Genomic DNA, 21,362 nt, shown 5'->3' on the forward strand with positions numbered 1-21,362 from the left:
TCTCCTCCTGTATATAGTATATACCTGTATGTCATCTCCTCCTGTATGTAGTATGTACCTGTATGTCATCTCCTCCTCTATATAGTATATACCTGTGTGTCATCTCTCCTGTATATAGTATATATCTGTGTGTCATCTCCTCCTGTATATAGTATATACCTGTGTGTCATCTCCCCTGTAAATAGTATATACCTGTGTGTCATCTCCTGTATATAGTATATAGCTGTATGCCATCTCCTCCTGTATTAGCCCTCGTTCACACGTTATTTGGTCAGTATTTTTACCTCAGTATTTGTAAGCTAAAATGGCAGCCTGATAAATCCCCAGCCAACAGTAAGCCCACCCCCTGGCAGTATATATTAGCTCACACATACACATAATAGACTGGTCATGTGACTGACAGCTGCCGGATTCCTATATGGTACATTTGTTGCTCTTGTAGTTTGTCTGCTTATTAATCAGATTTTTATTTTTGAAGGATACCAGACTTGTGTGTGTTTTAGGGCGAGTTTCGTGTGTCAAGTTGTGTGTGTTGAGTTGCGTGTGGCGACATGCATGTAGGGACTTTTGTGAGATGAGTTTTGTGTGGCGACATGCGTGTAGCAACTTTTTGTGTGTCGAGTTGCATGTGACAGGTTAGTGTAGCAAGTTGTGTGCAGCAAGTTTTGCGCATGGCGAGTTTTGCGCGTGGCGAGTTTTATGTGTGGTGCCTTTTGAGTATGTGCAAGTTTTGTGTGAGGCAACTTTTGCATGTGTTGCAACTTTTGTGCATGTGGCAATTTTTCTGCGTGTGGCAATTTTTCTGCGTGTGCAAGTTTTGCGTGTGGCGAGTTTTGCACGTGTGGCGAGTTTTGCATGTGGAGAGTTTTGCGCGTGGCGAGTTTTGAGCGGCGACTTTTGTGTTTCTACTTTTATGTGGCGAGGTTGGTGTATGTGTGGTGAAATGTGCACTGAGGGTGGTATATGTGTTCGAGCACGTGGTAGTGTGTGGCGCATTTTGTGTGTGTGTTCATATCCCCGTGGTGGTGTGATTATCCCATGTTGGGGCCCCACCTTAGCAACTGTACAGTATATACTCTTTGGTGCCATCGCTGTCATTCTTTAAGTCCCCCTTGTTCACATCTGGCAGCTGTTAATTTGCCTCCAACACTTTTCCTTTCATTTTTTCCCCATTATGTAGATAGGGGCAAAATTGTTTGGTGACTTGGAAAGCGCGGGGTTAAAATTTCACCTCACAATATAGCTTTGACGCTCTCAGGGTCCAGACGTGTGACTGTGCAAAATTTTGTGCCTGTAGCTGCGACGCCTCCAACACTTTTCCTTTCACTTTTTCCCCATTATGTAGATAGGGGCAAAATTGTTTGGTGAATTGGAAAGCGCGGGGTTAAAATTTCACCTCACAACATAGCCTATGACGCTCTCGGGGTCCAGACGTGTGACTGTGCAAAATTTTGTGGCTGTAGCTGCTACGGTTCAGATGCCAATCCCGGACATACATACATACATACATACATACACACACACACACATTCAGCTTTATATATTAGATAAGCACATGATTTGTAACCTCCCACTGCTTGAGAAAGGCTCAGTGTGAGCCGAGACGTCGTATAGAGATGTGGGTCTGAAATAAACTTCACAGTTTTTTCAATTTTCCAAGAAATGGAGTGCTTTTTTAGTTTGGTGTATATGTATATATATATATATATATATATATATATATATATATATATATATATATATATATATATATATATATATATATATATATATATATATATTAGCTGAAGAGCCCAGCGTTGCCTGGGCATAGTATATATCTGTGGTTAATTATAGCACCTCACTTCTCTTATTTTCGCATCACGCCTCTCATTTTCCCCCTCACTCCTCTCATTCCCCCCTAACACTTGTCATTTCGACCTCACATCTGTCATTTTCCAATCACTCCACTATTTTCACCTCACATTTTCACCTCACACCTTTCATTTTCCCCTCAGTATATTCATGTTTGTCATCTCCCTTATATATAGTATACACCTGTATGTCATCACCTGTATATAGTATATACCTGTATGTCATCTCCCCTGTATATAGTATATGCCTGCATGTCATCTCCCCTGTAAATAGTATATACCTGCTGTATGTCATCTCCTTCTGTATATTGTATATACCTATGTGTCATCTCCTCCTGTATATAGTATATACCTGTATGTCATCTCCTGTATATAGTATATACCTGTATGTCATCTCCTCCTATATATAGTAATACCTGTATGTCATCTCCCCTGTATATAGTATATACCTGCTGTATGTCGTCATCTCCTCCTCTATATACCTATGAGTCATCTCCTCTTTTATATAGTATATACCTGATGTATGTCATCTCCTCCTGTATATAGTATATACGTGTCATCTCCTCCTGTATATAGTATATACCTGTATGTCATCTCCTCCTATATATAGTATATACCTGTATGTCATCTCCTCCTGTATATAGTATACGCCTGTGAGTCATCTGCTCCTGTATATAGTATATACCTGTGTGTCATCTCCCCTGTATATAGCATATATGTGTGTGTCATCTCCTCCTGTATATAGTATATACCTGTATGTCATCTCCCTTGTATATACACCTGTAAGTCATCTCCTCCTGTATATAGTATATACCTGTGTGTCATCTCCTCCTGTATATAGTATATACCTGTGTGTCATCTCCTCCTGTATATAGTATATACCTGTGTGTCATCTCCTCCTGTATATAGTATATACCTGTGTGTCATCGCCTCCTGTATATAGTATATACCTGTGTGTCATCTCCTCCTGTATATAGTATATACCTGTGTGTCATCTCCTCCTGTATATAGTATATACCTGTGTCATCTCCTCCTGTATATAGTATATATCTGTATGTCATCTCCTCCTGTATATAGTATATACCTGTGTGTCATCTCCTCCTGTATATAGTATGTACCTGTGTGTCATCTCCCCTGTATATAGTATATACCTGTGTGTCATCTCCCCTGTATATAGTATATACCTGTATGTCCTCTCCCCTGTATATAGTATATACCTGTGTGTCATCTCCTCCAGTATATAGTATATATCTGTATGTCATCTCCTCCTGTATTAGACCTCGTTCACACGTTATTTGCTCAGTATTTTTACCTCAGTATTTGTAAGCTAAATTGGCAGCCTGATAAATCCCCAGCCAACGGGAAGCCCTCCCCCTGGCAGTGTATATTAGCTCACACATACACATAATAGACTGGTCATGTGACTGACAGCTGCCGGATTCCTATATGGTACATTTGTTGCTCTTGTAGTTTGTCTGCTTATTAATCAGATTTTTATTTTTGAAGGATAATACCAGACTTGTGTGTGTTTTAGGGCGAGTTTCATGTGTCAAGTTGTGTGTGTTGAGTTGCGTGTGGCGACATGCATGTAGCGACTTTTGTGAGATGAGTTTTGTGTGGCGACATGTGTGTGCAACTTTTTGTGTGTCAAGTTGCATGTGACAGGTTAGTGTAGCAAGTTGTGTGCAGCAAGTTTTGCGCATGGCGAGTTTTGTGTGGTGCGTTTTGAGTAAGTGCAAGTTTTGTGTGAGGCAACTTTTGCATGTGTAGCAACTTTTGTGCATGTGGCAATTTTTCCGCGTGTGCAAGTTTTGCATGTGGCGAGTTTTCCATGAGGTGAGTTTTGCACGTGTGGCGAGTTTTGCGTGAGCCTAGTTTTGCATGTGGCGAGTTTTGAGCGGCGACTTTTTGTTTCGACTTTTATGTGGCGAGGTTGGTGTATGTGTGGTGAAATGTGCGCTGAGGGTGGTATATGTGTTCGAGCACGTGGTAGTGTGTGGCGCATTTTGTGTGTGTGTTCATATTCCCGTGGTGGTGTGGTATCCCATGTTGGGGCCCCACCTTAGCAACTGTACGGTATATACTCTTTGGCGCCATCGCTGTCATTCTTTAAGTCTCCCTTGTTCACATCTGGCAGCTGTCAATTTGCCTCCAACACTTTTCCTTTCACTTTTTCCCCATTATGTAGATAGGGGCAAAATTGTTTGGTGAATTGGAAAGCGCGGGGTTAAAATTTCGCATTACAACATAGCCTATGACGCTCTCGGGGGCCAGACGTGTGACTGTGCAAAATTTTGTGGTTGTAGCTGCGACGGGTAACAGGTCATCATGGGTCAATAGGAATTACAGAAGCAACAAAATGCAGCTCCCCGATAGCATTCCCACCTTTTGTATTCCGAACTATCAATCAGATTAAGAATGCTTTCTCTGGACTTTCTTACAATTTTGGTAAATCAAGGTCAAGTCAACAAAACGTAGTTATTTTTATATAAATAATTAAAAGCGTTATATTCAGAAGATTAAAATCTACTATAAAAAAAAAACAGAACACCACACTTTTGCAGCCAACTGCAATTCCAGGGGTTACAGCTCGCTTGCGTCCCTAGATATCTAACAAACTGTATTTCAAATTAAGCAGAACAGTGGACCTGACAGCAAAGAGGCGGCCAAAATAAAATAAAAAAAACAATGGTCTTCCATCTTCAAAGCTCGGGAGTCTGTCACAGGCCAGATACACAGTAGGTCCCAGGTCGGACTGGAGTTGTCTCATTCACTTAGGAGTGGATTACCTGGAGCTTTGCTCCAGGCATCCAGGATGATTGCAGCGGCTAATGACTGCAGTAATCTACACAAAAAAGACGAAAACCAAGAGGAAGGATAGTAGTGGCGCTAATAAAACCCTGAGCCCTAGTCCCTGCAGCCGTCAGACCCCCCACCTTCCCCATGGACAGGTCAACAATGCATTGAGACTGGACAACCCCCTTAAAGAGGTTATCCAGGATTAGGAAAAGTATGGTTGCTTGCTTTCATCTTGATCATGGGTTGTACATGAAAAGCAGCTCGGCTCCATTGAGTTCCATGGGACTGAGTTGCGATACCAGACAACCCCAGATCACAGGTGGCACTGATTTTTTTTTAAAATGGTTACTTTCATTTAGAATCTTGGACAATGCCTTTTTAAAATATTTTTATTTCACTTTTATTACTTTTCAATCATGGTTTCCTTCCGTCAATTTTCACCTTTGCTACTTTAGGTGGATATTAATTGATTATTTGTCAGTCAACTGTAAAGTGATTAATCGAAGTAAGCGTTAAAAAAAAAAAAAAAAAGGGATGAGAAACATTTCCTAACATAGGAAACCGTCACCAGTTTCTACAACTTAGAAACAGTCCATAAATGCAAGGAATATAAAGCCTTCACAATGTAGTAAGAAACACATAACATACATAAGAAATCAATTTCATTTTGAAGGGAACACTCTGCATTAACACACATGATTATGCAAAGTGTAGGCTCTGCAGGGGCGGGACAAGATACATGGATTCCAAGAGAACCAATTAGAGAATCCCATTGTTTTACTCCACCCCTTAAGATCCTAAACTAGGCAAAACAGCAGTCGCTTGCTCAAAGTTTCCTATTAACCAATTAAATCTTTGCAGAATTCTTGAAAATAATTAGTTTGACTGCAGGACTTCATGTCACTAATTTACTCAGCAACCCTACTTCTCAAGTTTGGTCATCTTTAAACAAATCTGGATAAAAACCTGATTAATGAGGCTGTCTGAGACGGGAAATGAGATCATATGCCTTGAGATAGGTCTGATCTCAGTTGTGGAGTGGGGGAATATAACTGATCTTATGGGACATAAATAGATGTATGCTTTATATATTTACCATGGTTTGGTTGCTATATGAAGCAGGATTGGACCCTGATACTAAAGTGTCAACTAAACTATACAGACGAAAACTGTTTTGGTTTTTTTGTATTTACCATAGAACATTTTATCTGTCTGATCAGAAGCACAGCAGATTACACGTGTACAATTGACCTTGGCAGATCGGAAATCAATCATCAGAGGTGGCAGCACCAGGTGTGGTGTGCTCTATGGGGTGCGATCACACTTGTTCCCCCAGCCTGAGAAAAAGGTGTTAAAGCAAGTGTAAAAGAATTATTAACCCCCTCAGTCACAACAAAAGGGTTTGTACAGAGAAATAAGAGAGAAATAAGAGAAAATCAAACATGTCCAGGGTGCCAGCTTACAAAAGTACAGTATATATATATATATATATATGAATATGAAAAAGTTCTGGAATACAATTTATACAAAATATTGCATAATTATCACCCTATTCCTGGGAGGAGACATAATGGAGGAGTGGAGTAAAGGTTCACATGTGATAAAACTGACATCTCTCCCTCCTCCTGCTCTTGATTTCTCTCTTCATCCACCTCTCCAGCATGCTGCATTTTCAGCCGTGCCCTCTCTGCCTTCATCTACCCTACAGGTCCCCCTCTCTCGTCTCCATCTACCCTCCGGCTCCCTCTCTCATCTCCATCTACCCTCCAGGTCCCTCCCTCTCTCTCTCTCTCGTCTCCATCGACCATCCGGCTCCCTCTCTAGTCTCCATCTACCCTCCGGCTCCCTCTCTCGTCTCCATCTACCCTCCAGCTCCCTCTCTCGTCTCCATCTACCCTCCGGCTCCCGCTCTCGTCTCCATCTACCCTCCGGCTCCCTCTCTCGTCTCCATCTACCCTCCAGGTCCCTCTCTCTCTCTCTCTCTCGTCTCCATCTACCCTCCGGCTCCCTCTCTCATCTCCATCTACCCTCCAGGTCCCTCTCTCTCTCTCGTCTCCATCGACCCTCCGGCTCCCTCTCTAGTCTCCATCTACCCTCCGGCTCCCTCTCTCGTCTCCATCTACCCTCCGGCTCCCGCTCTCGTCTCCATCTACCCTCCGGCTCCCGCTCTCGTCTCCATCTACCCTCTGGCTCCCGCTCTCGTCTCCATCTACCCTCCGGCTCCCGCTCTCGTCTCCATCTACCCTCCAGGTCCCTCTCTCGTCTCCATCTTCCCTCCAGGTCCCTCTCTCGTCTCCATCTACCCTCCGGCTCCCTCTCTTGTCTCCATCTACCCTCCAGCTCCCTCTCTCTCTCGTCTCCATCCACCCTCCGGGTCCTTCTCATGTCTCCATCCACCCTCCGGGTCCCTCTCTTGTCTCCATCTACCCTCCAGCTCCCTCTCTCGTCTCCACCTACCCTCCGGCTCCCTCTCTCTGCCTCCATCTACCCTCCAGGTACCTCTCTCTCTCGTTTCCATCTACCCTCCGGCTCCCTCTCTCGTCTCCATCTACCCTCCAGCTCCTTCTCTCGTCTCCATCTACCCTCCGGTTCCCTCTCTCTGCCTCCATCTACCCTCCAGCTCCTTCTCGCTTTCTCAACTCCATCTGCCCTCCGGCTCCCTCTTGCTCTCTGTCTCCATCTACCCTTTGGCTCAGCTCCCACTCTGCTTCAACCTACCCTCCACCTTCCTCTCTATCTGCCTCCATCTTTCCTCCAGCTCTGCTTCCATCTACTCTCTATTTAAAAACATAAATTTATACAAAACACATAACTAGAAGACTGAACACTTAATTTCTCTGTGCCATTGTGATACGGTCAGACTTCAAAGGCTTTGGACACCTTTGACTTGAAATGATTTTTAAAACATATTTTAGTAGTTACCTTTACTTAAAAAAATTGCAATAAATTTCAGACTTTTGAAGTGTTTCTCTCAGTAATATAGGCTGGATGTGAGGTCTGTGTGTCTCTCCCAGTAATATAGGCTGGATGTGAGATCTGTGTCTCTGCCAGTAATATAGGCTGGATGTGAGGTCTGTGTGTCTCTCCCAGTAATATAAGCTGGATGTGAGCTCTGTGTGTCTCTCCCAGTAATATAGGCTGGATGTGAGGTCTGTGTGTCTCTCCCAGTAATATAGGCTGGATGTGAGGTCTGTGTGTCTCTCCCAGTAATATAGGCTGGATGTGAGGTCTGTGTGTCTCTCCCAGTAATATAGGCTGGATGTGAGGTCTGTGTGTCTCTCCCAGTAATATAGGCTGGATGTGAGGTCTGTGTGTCTCCCCCAGTAATATAGGCTGGATGTGAGGTCTGCATCTCTCCCAGTAATATAGGCTGGATGTGAGGTCTGTGTTGCTCCCAGTAATATAGGCTGGACATGAGGTCTGCATCTCTCCCAGTAATATAGGCTGGATGTGAGGTCTGTGTCTCTCCCTCTTCACGGAGGAGAGCAGGTTCACACTGAGCACATGTGACAGACGTGACAGTCTGGAGATGACATGAACAACATTCTGCTGCCTGCAAGATCGTTTGGCAGTGGGTCAGTTACTAATGGTGTGGGGAGGCATTTCTTTGGAGGGCTGCACAGCCCTCCATGTGCTGGACATTAGGTACCGAGATGAGATCCTCAGACCCATTGTGAGACCATATGCTGGTGGGGTTGGCCCTGGATTCCTTCCGATACAAGACAATGCTAGGCCTCATGTGGCTGGAGTGTGTCAGCAGTTCCTGCATGATTTACGCATTGATAGTATGGACTGGCCCACCCGTTCCCTAGACCTGAATCCAATCGAGCACATCTGGGATATCATGTCTTGTTCCATCCACCAATGCCATGTTGCACCACAGACTGTCCAAGAGCTGCCTGATGCTTTAATCCAGGTCTGGGAACAGATCCCTCAGAACATCCGCCGCCTCATCAGAAGCATGCCCAGGTGTTGTAGGGAGGTCATACAGGCACGTGGAGGCCACACACTACTGAGCATCTTTTCCTTGTCTTGAGGCATTTCCAATGAAGTTGGATCAGCCTTTAACTTGATTTTTCACTTAGATTTTTTAGCAACATTCCAAATCCAGACCTTCATGGGATATTAATTTTGATTTACATTGATAATTTTAATCTTTTATTGTTCTCAACGCATTCCACTACGTAATGAATAAAGATTTGCAAGTGGAATATTTCATTCAGCGATATCTAGGATGCTGTATTTTAGTGTTACCTTTGCTTTCAGCAGTGTATTAGCACAGATTCAATCCTGCAACTTTATCTTCTTCATAAGCGTTCCTACAGCTGGTTTTCTCTTCCCTCTCCAAGTCTATACGGTCTTCCTGTCCACACCGTGGAGATCTTTGTACAACCCCCTCTCTGCTGCTCTCTAAGGACACAGTCAGAAGGCAGAATAAATCAGACAGAGGTTGAAACGCAGTGCATGGACTATCCGTCAGCTCTCCCAACCCAAGCCTGTCAGCTTCATGTATTTGTATGCAGCTGTCCTGCTTGGGTCAGAAGAGCCGCCGGCAAGTGCACTGCGTTCCCATCTTTGCACTATTTATACAGCTGTCTGACTGCGTCCTAACACTGTGATAAGGGAGGGGCGAGCAGGGAGAGTCACCAGAACCAGGAGCGGAATCTGACGGATTTCTGGCATTTTGCAGATCTCTTACACATTCACCAGCAACAAATTGGTAGAACATATTTAATGAAGACTATTTCGAAAGTTGCTTAACTTTGCATTTAGGAAGCAAATGAACGAGAACTACACCTACGGCAGAGGAAAATGTTTTTAATAAAGAGAAGCCAAAATCATTCACACCTAAATAAGTAAACTAAATTCAGTCTTAAATGGCTGATAAAAAAAAGATCACAAGCAACCAGGGAAATCCCAGTTTTGGATTTGGTGTCCCTGATTAACCCCAGATCCTGAATACTTGTCCAATCTCACAATGTGAATTGGGTCCTATGCAGCCAAGACAGAGAAGGAAAAGACTTGCACCTGGTGCACAGCGATAAGTAAGACAATCCTATTACATTTTGCAGATGACTTTTCTCCCCTGCACATGATTATATTATCCCAGGTCGTGCCTGACACACCACAACGGGGGTCTATGACAGTCTCTGCGAGATCAGTTTTAGGGCCTCCGCTCAGTGCCGCATTCATTTTATCACCCAAGAGCTTGCAGGAAAAGTAAAAATAATCATGTTAACCTTTTCTAGTCTTGTATTCGGTTTTCCTTTCATTTCACGGTAATGTCCCAAACCAGCCGGTATTAATGCGGAATGTCGCTGTAACGTTTTAATTGAATTAATGATGGCATTATCCTCTACTAGAACCATTAGGAGATATTGATTTGCATGCATCACAACAACAGTCCCATTACATATCACTTACGGCTCATTATTTCACATAACCTGCAAAGGAAATGAAGCGGCCGTAATAAAGAAAAAGGGAAAAAAACTAAATCTGTTAAAATCCAAAACAAAAATAGAAGTTTGAGCTCCATGCGGAGAGAGCTAAATAATTGGAATGGCACTTGAGGAGTCACTGTACAACCTTGCTCATAACTACTCCAGCAGCAATTATCTATTGTCACATCCCTGTCATTTAAAGGGGCTGAGACAGTACCCACAGCCGGCCACCAGGGGGTGTTGAGAGTCATCGGAATGTAGTCCTTTGTTTCAAAATTAATAAATATGTCCTTAATAATCACTGACCGCTTTCTGATCTGTTCCATGCTTGTCCGAGTAGCAGCAATTAATTTTAATTAAAACATGCTAATTAGCAGCGATGCATCAGAAAGGTTACTCTTTCAAAACGTATAAAATAATAGAGGAAATCCAGATACTGCACAAGGAGCGGGGCGTTGGCTTGTAACTGGAAATTATTATTTGGAATTATTTGCACTGTCATCATATTTTAGGCTATGTGCACTGCAGCACAATGACAGATAAGGTAATTAGATTGCAAGCTCTTCTTGCCTACAAAATTCCTCTCGTCTGCATATTTAAAGGGCAAAACCTGCATAAATCTATGTTGCAGAAAGTTACAAATATGGTTAACTCCTTCTCTACCAACTTCATTCAAATAACCTTAGCCCCCTCCCACGCTCTTAAGGGGAGGGTCATCTGACTCCAATCACCTCTGCATCGGGAGGGCAGATTTTTACCGGCTCACCAACGGAAGTGGAAGATATCAGCAATCGTGACATCACCTGGCCAATTCACCTCCTGATGTGGTACGGAGGGAGCATGGTCCAGATCACCCCTTTAAGACTTACTTGCCCTACGTGTAAGTGAAATGGGTAACCATTTCCCGAATTGATCTTAAAAGGAACCTGTTACATGAATTTGGCGGGCCCTTTTTTCGGGTCTTTTATTCACCCCTTCCTTTCCCGCTGGTCGCACGCTGGCCGCAATATTGTCTTGAAGTTGATTCGCTTTCCTCCGTAGAACACGCCTGCGCAAGGCAATCTTGCCTTGCGCACGTGCAGTATGCTTTGCCCAGTTGCGGGCAAAGCCGAAAAGCATTTGTGAGCATGCGCCGGCGCACTATGTCCCGGAAGTATTTTGCAGTGTGCCGGCGCGTGCGCACTAACGCTTTTCGGCTTTGCCCGCAACTGGGCAAAGCATACTGCACGTGCGCAAGGCAAGATTGCCTTGCGCAGGCGTGTTCTACGGAGGAAAGCGAATCAACTTCAAGACAATATTGCGGCCAGCGTGCGGCCAGCGGAAAGGAAGGGGTGAATAAAAGACCCGAAAACACCGCCCATCGGACCGAAAAAAAGGGCCCGCCAAATTCAGGTGACAGGTTCCCTTTAAGAGCATGAATACAATATTTATAAAGCCCCTGTCCTGCTCTACTCAAGATTGTCCTGCAAAATAGGTTTAGAAAGCAAAAAAAAAAAAAAACACAAGGTGTTCAGTGCTCGGACACACGGCCGAGGTGAGGAGGCTGACCCCGACCACCACTAAGCAAGACACAGAAGTACAATGTGCTCAGTCACACGACCGAGGTGAGGAGGCCGAGCCCGACCACCACTGAGCAAGACATAGAAGTACAAGGTGTTCAGTGCTCAGAATCATAGAATCCTAGTATGTTAGGAGTTGGAAGAAACCTCCAGTGTCACCATGTCCAACCCCCTGCTGCATGCAGGAGTCACTAAACAATCTCAGCCAGATGTCTGTCCAGCCTCTGAAGACTTCCATTGAAGGAGAACTCACCACCTCTCGTGGCCGCCTGTTCCACTCATTGATCTCCCTCACTGTCAACAAGTTTTTTCTAATATCTAATCTGTATCTTCTCCCTTTCAGTTTCATTCCATTGCTTCTCGTGTTTCCATGTGCAAATGAGAATAATGATGATCCCTCTACACTGTGACAGCCCTTCAGATATTTGTAGACAGCTATTAAGCCTCATCTTCTTTTTTTGCAAACTAACAATTCCCGGATCCTTTAATAGTTCCTCGTAGGACATACTTTGCAGTTGCTCTTCTCTGAACTTTCTCCAGTTTTTCAATGTCTTAAAATGTGATTTCCAGAACTGGACACAGTATTCCAGGTGAGGTCTGACCAAGGAGGAGTAGAGGGGGATAATTACTTCACGTGATCTAGACTCTATGCTTCTCTTAATACATCCTAGTCTATTTCACACATTCTGTTACTTGGTTCTATTCCTCCCATTCTGTAGATGTAATTTTCGCTTTTCTTACCCAGATGTAGAATCTTGGATTTCTCCCTGTTAAATACCATTCCATTAATCGCTGCCCATTGCTCAAACTTATCTAGATCCTTCTGAATCCTTTCTCTTTCTTCCCTAGTGTTAGCTATCGCTCCTAGCATTGCATTGCCTGCAAATTTCATTAGTTTGCCTTCAGTTCCCTGATCTAGATCATTTGTAAGATTGTTAAACAACACTGGGGCCAGGACAGAGCCTTGTGGTACCCTACTTGAAACACTTTTCCAATTGGATGTACAAGCATTTATCACCACTCTTGAAGTACAATTACTGAGCCAGTTAGGGATCTACCTAACCGTAGACTTGTCAATCCCATACATTTTTCAATAAGAATAGTATGATATACTTTATCAAATGCTATGCTGAAGTTAGGATATACTATATTTACCGCATTTCCCTGATCCACCCAGTCAGTGATTCCATCATAGAAGGAAATTAGATTAGTCTGGCATGACTTGTTTACGACAAACCCATGCTGGTTCTGGTTAAATACTGTATTCCTATCCAAGGACTTACATACATGCTGATTAATAATTTGTTCAAATATCTTTCCTGGTATAGAAGTAAGGCTCACTGGCCTGTAATTTCCTGGCTCCATCTTCTTTCCTTTTTTGAAGATAGGGACAACATTTTCCATTCTCCAATCTTTTGGGACTTGTCCTGTTCTCCAAGATTTTTCAAAGATTCTGGCCAGTAGTTCTGCAATTTCCTCCGCTAACTCTTTCAGTACCCTAGGATGTAATTAATCTGGACCAGGAGATTTACATTCATGTAAATTAGCTCAGTGTTCCCTCACCATCTCTCTGTTTAAGTATAGTGTGGATTCTTTTATTTCTTCAATTGCACCATGAATATCAGTTGATGTTACATTTGTTTTCTTAGAGAACACAGATGCAAAATAGGAATTTAAAAGTTCGGCCTTCTAAACATAATTTTTGAGCACTTCATCCTTTTCATTCTATAAAAATCCTTTTGCGTCTTTGACTTTTCTTTTGCTTTTGACATACCCCCAAAATCCTATTCCACTGCTTTTGTTCTCTCTTGCAAGCCTCACTTCATTACTGGCTTTAGCTCTTCTAACTCTTGCCTTGCATTCCCTGCAAACAACATTATATTTTTCTTTAGATGCCTCCCTCTTTCCATTAGATATACATTTCTTTTTTCTTTTTTAACAAGTGTTAAGTTCTGTGTACATCCATCCTAGTCTCTTTAAATGCTTCCAATTCTTCCTTCTCTTCAGGATTGTTACAGATTGTGCATTGAGAATTTTATTTAGCAAAATCTCCCATCTTTCTTGGACATTTCTCTCCTTTAGAACATCCGGCCATTGGACCTTTCCTACCCTCTTTCTGAGTCCATTAAAATCAGAGACACAGACGAGGTGAGGAGGCTGAGCCCGACCACCACTGAGCAAGACACAGCAGGGAAATGTCAGGACTGGGACAAGACATACTGAGACAGATTGTTCACAGGTTTTATGGACTGAAGAGATGAGACGACTCTGGACGGAACAGATGGACGGGCCGTGGCTGGACCAGGATTGGGCACAGACCTCCACTTCCACTCAAACACCAGTGAGGTGGAGGTGGGCAATGCTATGGGTGGGATTATTAAAGAGGGGCAAGTTGGACATTTTCGAGTTGAAGATGGATTCAAAATCAACTCCCAAACATTACACATATTCAGGTTTATTAAAGGGAATATATCACCACATTTGACCTATGCAAACTATTACTATGGGCATACAGGTTATAGACGGCTGAGAACCATCCTCCCTGTGTCTCATATCAGATGTGTTGTTGCTGAGAAATCTTTTATCACTTTATATAAATGACCTCTTCCAGGCTCTGCCTCCAGAGCTTAATTTATATATTATTAAGCGCCATTTATTCCATGGCGCTTTACATGTGAGGAGGGGTATACATAATAAAAACAAGTACAATAATCTAAATCAATACAAGTCACAACTGGTACAGGAGGAGAGAGGACCCTGCCCGCGAGGACTCACAATCTGCAAGGGATGGGTGAGAATACAGTAGGCGAGGATAGAGCTGGTCATGCAGCGGTTTGGTCGATCGGTAATTACTGCAGGTTGTAGGCTTGTCGGAAGAGGTGGGTCTTCAGGTTCTTTTTGAAGGTTTCGATGGTAGGTGAGAGTCTGATGTGTTGTGGTAGAGGGTTCCAGAGTAGGGGCGATGTGCGGGAGCAATGTTGTATGCGATTGTGGGAAGAGGAGATAAGAGGGGAGTAGAGAAGGAGATCTTGTGAGGATCGGAGGTTGCGTGTAGGTAAGTACCGGGAGACAAGGTCACAGATGTATGGAGGAGACAGGTTGTGGATGGCTTTGTACGTCATGGTTAGGGGTTTGAACTGGAGTCGTTGGGTAATGGGGAGCCAGTGAAGGGATTGACAGAGGGGAGAGGCTGGGGAATATCAGGGGGACAGGTGGATTAGTCAAGCAGCAGAATTTAGAATAGAATGGAGGGGTGGCCACAGAGCAAGAGGTTGCAGTAGTGAAGGCGGGAGACAATGAGGGCATGGACTAGGGTTTTTGCAGATTCTTGATTAACCCCTTTCTGACCTCGGACGGGATAGTACGTCCGAGGTCAGAAGCCCCACTTTGATGCGGGCTCCGGCGGTGAGCCCGCATCAAAGCCGGGACATGTCAGCTGTTTTGAACAGCTGACATGTACCCATAATAGGCGCGGGCAGAATCGCCGGACAAAACGCAGACAGCGGCATTTAACTACCGCTTCCGGCCGGGCGGCCGGAAATGATCGCATCACCGACCCCCGTCACATGATCGGAGGTCGGCGATGCTTCAGAATAGTAACCATAGAGGTCCTTGAGACCTCTATGGTTACTGATCCCCGGCAGCTGTGAGCGCCACCCTGTGGTCGGCGCTCACAGCACACCCGCATTTCTGCTACATAGCAGCAAACATCAGATCGCTGCTATGTAGCAGAGCCGATCGCGTTGTGCCTGCTTCTAGCCTCCTATGGAGGCTATTGAAGCATGGCAAAAGTAAAAAAAAAAAAAAGTAAAAAAAAAAATGTGAAAAAAATAAAAAAATATATAAAAAGTTTAAATCACCCCCCTTTCGCCACAATCAAAATAAATCAATAAAAAGAAAAATCAAACCTACACATATTTGGTATCGCCAAACGGCGTAGCGAGAAAAAAATTTGAAACGCCAGAATTAAGTTTTTTTGGTCACCGCGACATTGCATTAAAATGCAATAACGGGCAATCAAAAGATCGTGTCTGCAACAAAATGCTATCATTAAAAACGCCAGCTCGGCACACAAAAAATAAGCCCTCAACCGACCCCTGATCATGAAAAATGGAGACGCTACGAGTATCGGAAAATGGCGCAATTTTTTTTTTTTTAGCAAAGTTTGGAATTCTTTTTCACCACTTAGATAAAAAATAACCTAGTCATGTTAGGTGTCTATGAACTCGTACTGACCTGAAGAATCATAATGGCAGGCCAGTTTTAGCATTTAGTGAACCTAGCAAAAAAGCCAAGCAAAAAACAAGTGTGGGATTGCACTTTTTTTGCAATTTCACCGCACTTGGAATTTTTTTCCCGTTTTCTAGTACACGACATGGTAAAACTAATGATGTCGTTCAAAAGTACAACTCGTCCCGCAAAAATTAAGCCCTCAGATGGCCAAATTGACGGAAAAATAAAAAAGTTACGGCTCTGGGAAGGAGGGGAGCGAAAAACGAACACGGAAAAACGGAAAATCCCAAGGTCATGAAGGGGTTAAAGAATGTACGGATCCGGGAAATATTTTTGAGTTGGAGTCGGCAGGAAGTGGAAAGGGCTTGAATATGTGGTTTGAAGGAGAGATCGGTGTCAAGGATTACCCCGAGGCAGCGAGATTGTGGGACTGGGGAGAGTGGGCAGCCATTTACTGTAATGGATAGGTCTGTTGGGGAAGTCAAGTGAGATGGGGGAAAGATGATGAATTCTGTTTTGTCCATGTTAAGTTTTAGAAATCTAGCAGAGAAGAAGGATGAAATAGTGGACAGACATTGAGGGATTCTGGTTAGTAGGGAGGTGATATCTGATCCAGAGATGTAGATCTGTGTGTCGTCGGCATAGAGATGATACTAAAAACCATGGGACTATGAGCTGTCCCAGGCCAAAGGTGTAAATGGAGAAGAGCAGGGGACTCCGACAGATAGGGGGCGAGGTGAGGAGGTGGTGTGTGAGTGGGAGACGCTGAATGTCCGGTCTGTTAGGTATGATGAGATCCATGATAGGGCCAAGTCTGTGATGCCAAGGGACGAGAGGGTCTGTAGTAATAGGGAATGGTCCACTGTGTCAAAGGCAGAGAACAGGTCCAGGAGGAGGACAGAGTAGTGTCGCTTGGCTTTGGCAGTTAATAGGTCATTGGTGACTTTAGTTAGGAAAACCAAAAAAAGTTTGGTTTTTCTACTAAATATACCCTTATAAAATTTATTCTGGTGGTTTTTTGACTTTAGTTAGGGCAGTTTCAGTGGAGTGGTGTGATCGGAAGCCAGATTGAAAGCGGTCGAAGAGGGAGCAAGAAAAGAGATGGGAGGACAATTCAAGATGGACATGTTGTTCCAATAGTTTTGAAGCATAGGGGAGAAGTGATATAGGGCAATAACTAGATACAGAGGATGGGTCAAGAGAGGGATTTTTGAGGATAGGTGTGATTGAGGCATGTTTAAAGCTTGAGGGGAAAACACCAGTTGTTAGTGATAGGTTGAAGAGATGGGTTAGGGTTGGGATGAAGACTGTCGTGAGGTTTGGGATGAAGTGGGATGGGATCCGGTCAAGTGCACAGGTGGCGAGATGTGATCTTGAGAGTAGAGTGAGAGTCGATCTTCTGCAATGGTGGAGAAGTTAGCTTGGAGAAGGAGGGCTGGGCAGTTAGGAGGAAGGGCTCTGAAGTTGTTGTTGACCAAAACGGTCTCTGATGTCATCAGAGAACGCAACCGGCGGGCACGTCAAAACGCCGCACGGGGACGCATCTGCATAGAACGCATGACCCTGCGTACACAATGTTAAAGATAGGTACACAAGACGGATGCGGATATATGTAGTTCTGAAGGTAAGAAGTACGCAGCCCTATGCTGCGTACACAAACGCTAATGTGAACCCAGCCTAAGAGGTCACTTATATAAAAGCATGAAAGAAGATTTCTCAACAACAACACATCTGATATGAGACACAGGGAGGACGGTTCTCAGCCGTCTATAATCCTTTTGGTAAAAGCTCACAGACGCACAAAGAGGACTTAAAAATCCTCCAGAAAATTGACAAAAAAAAATCACAGAGAAAAAAGCAGAGATTGTTACCTGCTGAAGCCTCCAAACAAATGCACCAGCAGGGCGTATCGGACCCGATTAATGATGGCAACAACACAGGTGCAAAAAATACCGATGAAACAACCACTTTCAATCCAGTATTGGTTGTTTGGCATTAGTGCACAAAAAGATAAGCGATAATAGTCTGTATGTGGCATTGTTCACACAGGCAATGCAGAGCATCTGGTTTACAGCCTATTACTAACGCACATACAGGCGGGCCGCCCAGTGCTACAGAATGCATGCTGTGTGAATAGAGGCCTACAGTTTACAGAGCCATCTTGGTCCGACTGCGCTCTGCAAGATAAAGTGCAAAAAAACCACATATCAATGTATGTAAGGTATTGGTTTATATTGGGGCCTCAATACGTAAGCCGGCAACCCACGTCAAGGGTCCTTACATTTTTGCCGGTCCTACGCTAAACATTGAGTAAAAGCGCACAGACGCACAAAGAGGACTTAAAAATCCTCCAGAAAATTGACAAAAAAAAAAAAATCACAGAGAAAAAAGCAGAGATGGTTACCTGCTGAAGCCTCCAAACAAATGCACCAGCAGGGCGCATCGGACCCGATTAATGATTAATGTAAGGACCCTTGACGTGGGTTGCCGGCTTACTTATTGAGGCCCCAATATAAACGAATACCTTACATACATTGATATGTGGTTCTTTTGCACTTTATCTTGCAGGGCGCAGTCGGACCAAGATGGCTCTGTAAACTGTAGGCCTCTGTTCACACAGCATGCATTTTGTAGCACTGGGCAGCCCGCCTGTATGTGCGTTAGTAATAGGCTGTAGACCAGACGCTCTGCATTGCTTGTGTGAACAATGCTACATACAGACTATTATCGCTTATCTTTTTGTGCACTAATGCCAAACAACCAATACTGGATTGAAAGTGGTTGTTTCATCGGTATTTTTTGCACCTGTTTTTTTGCCATCATTAATCGGGTCCGATACGCCCTGCTGGTGCATTTGTTTGGAGGCTTCAGCAGGTAACCATCTCTGCATTTTTCTCTGTGATTTTTTTCTATAATCCTTTTGGATTGATGACAGTTCTGGAGATATTAAAATACCTTCTATATTAATAAAAAAAAACAAAGTTTGCCGTTTTTACTTTGACTCTTATCACTTTTAAGTAGTCTCATTATCCTCACAGGGAGGATTACAAATACTGATAATACTATAGACAGTAAATAACATCATCGACAACAGGTGATATCACAGCTCACCTCCTCCTCCTGTACAATGACTGATAACACCTCTATATACAGTAGATAACACAGGATCCACCATTCACAATAGGTGATGTCACAGCTCACCTCCTCCTCCTGTACAATGACTGATAACACCTCTATATACAGTAGATAACACAGGATCCACCATTCACAATAGGTGATGTCACAGCTCACCTCCTCCTCCTGTACAATGACTGATATCACCTCTATATACAGTAGATAACACAGGATCCACCAATCACAATAGGTGATGTCACAGCTCACCTCCTCCTCCTCCTGTACAATGACTGATAACACCTCTATATACAGTAGATAACACAGGATCCACCATTCACAATACGTGATGTCACAGCTCTCCTCCTCCTCCTGTACAATGAGATATCTCCTCTATATACAGTAGATAACGCAGGATCCACCATTCACAATAGATGACGTCACAGCTCACCTCCTCCTGTATAATGACTTAACACCTCTACATACAGTAGATAACAGGATCCACCATTCACAATAGGTGATGTCACAGCTCACCTCCTCCTCCTGTACAATGACTGATCATACCTCTATATACAGTATATAACAGGATCCACTATTCACAATAGATGATGTCACAGCTCACCTCCTCCTCCTGTACAATGACTGATCACATCTCTATATACAGTATATAACAGGATCCCCTATTCACAATAGGTGATGTCACAGCTCACCTCCTCCTCCTGTACAATGACTGATAACACCTCTATATACAGTATATAACAGGATCCACTATTCACAATAGATGATGTCACAGCTCACCTCCACTCACCTCTACACAGGTCACAGAGCATGCTCACAGCACTCTCCCATAGAAGTTAATGAATAATCGACAGTCATTTGTTTCCTACGATTCACGCAATTGCTGTAGAGGATGTTAGTAGATCAAGCAATACGGCCGCCATATAATCGTGTACATAATCATCAAATTTAAAAAATAAATCTATAATTTAAAACTAGCAAATCAACTTTTTTTCTGCAAATTTTTTTTTTTAATAATCAAGATGTTATTTGGGTTTCCTAAAAAAACAAATATGACAACATGCAAGAGACCTAGCCTAAGCCACAGTTATTACTGGAGGAAGAATCACTGGCGAAAGTGAAAGGGATCCTGTCACAGATTTACCTGCAGATATAGGGTTACTGTGCAGAAAAGTGCAGCTCCCGGGAGAAAATTTTATTATTTCCTCCAAGTAGCCGGACCTTTGAGAGCGCGCTCTGCAGCGCGTCTGTGCACAGCGAGCTGTCAATCAAAGTGAAAGATTTTGGTTCCTGGGTGGAAATGAGTTCATTTTTGAGTTTGCATGTTTTCCCCGGGTTTGTGTGGGTTTCCTGCCACACTCCAAAGACATACTAATAAGACATACTAATAAGGAATTTAGACTGTGATCCCCAATGGAGACAGCGATGATAATGTCTAAAAAGCGCTGTGGAATTCATGGCGCTATGTAAGTAAAATAAATAAATAAATAAATAAAAGAATGTCTCCCGTTAGCAGCACTTTCAGAAAGGCAGAATTTTAACATTATTTACCTGCAAAGTCACCTTATATCTGCAGGTAAACAGCGTTTTCCAATGTGACAGGTTCCCTTTAAAGCTGAAAGACACCCAAAGACATTGCAAAAGTGAGCGAGCAAAAAAATGCAAAAACAGGACAAACTTGCAAAACATCTAAAGACCTGCATAAGCATCAGCAAGAGAGCACCCGTATACACCAAGAGGGAATGATGAGGGTCCGTTCACACAAACCGACTCCCGATCAGCTACTTGTTTGCACTCTCTTAATAGACTGTTCACTCTCTTCAGATGAGCACTGAACGATCTGTACTGTGAGCACAGGAGGCCATTGCTCGTAGCGCGACCTCTGAACACACAGGACAATGTGCTGCAGAGGATGATCTCTTGTGCAGAGAGCATTCCCAGGATTGCCCACTCATGATAGACAGAAAGACACTACGAGAGCACAAGTGACAGCAAGCGCAAACCTGAGTAATAACGAGAAACCAAGAGAGAGCACGAGTAACAGCACAAGAGAGAGATTGCAACAGTGACCTCATAAAATGACAAATGAGACAAGGCGTGCAAGACAGAGATTCAGAGAAACACACACAAAAGGAGAGCCAAAGTGCAAGAGAGAGCACCAGAAAGAAAAGAGGCAGAGAAAAAAAAAACGTGCGCCAGAGAGAAAGAAAAGCGCCTCCCAGAGAGAGAGAAAGCCAGAGAGAAAAAAAATAGAGAGAAGGAAAGTGCATGCCTGAGAGGGAGAAAAAGAAAAGTGTGCGCCAGAGAGAGAGAGAAAGAAAAGCGCGCACCATAGAGAGAAAGAAAAG

The 21,362-nt window shown here is 43.5% G+C and overlaps 1 protein-coding gene across 13 annotated transcripts in view; it reads right to left on the reverse strand.

The window, feature by feature from the left end:
• The window catches only part of R3HDM1 (R3H domain containing 1), a 149,796-nt gene that overhangs the window by 82,100 nt on the left and 46,334 nt on the right, over positions 1 to 21,362 (reverse strand). The window contains exon 1 of one of the 13 annotated variants that reach the window (XM_077273049.1): positions 20,566 to 20,634. The exons of the other annotated variants lie outside the window; for them this stretch is intronic. The gene's annotated coding sequence lies outside the window, so the exon portion shown is untranslated. Of the gene's footprint in view, positions 1 to 20,565; positions 20,635 to 21,362 lie in introns of those variants that run through there. 13 annotated transcript variants of the gene reach the window in all.

The sequence above is a fragment of the Ranitomeya variabilis genome, chromosome 7 (genome assembly GCF_051348905.1).
Source record: "Ranitomeya variabilis isolate aRanVar5 chromosome 7, aRanVar5.hap1, whole genome shotgun sequence".
Lineage (NCBI taxonomy): Eukaryota > Metazoa > Chordata > Amphibia > Anura > Dendrobatidae > Ranitomeya > Ranitomeya variabilis.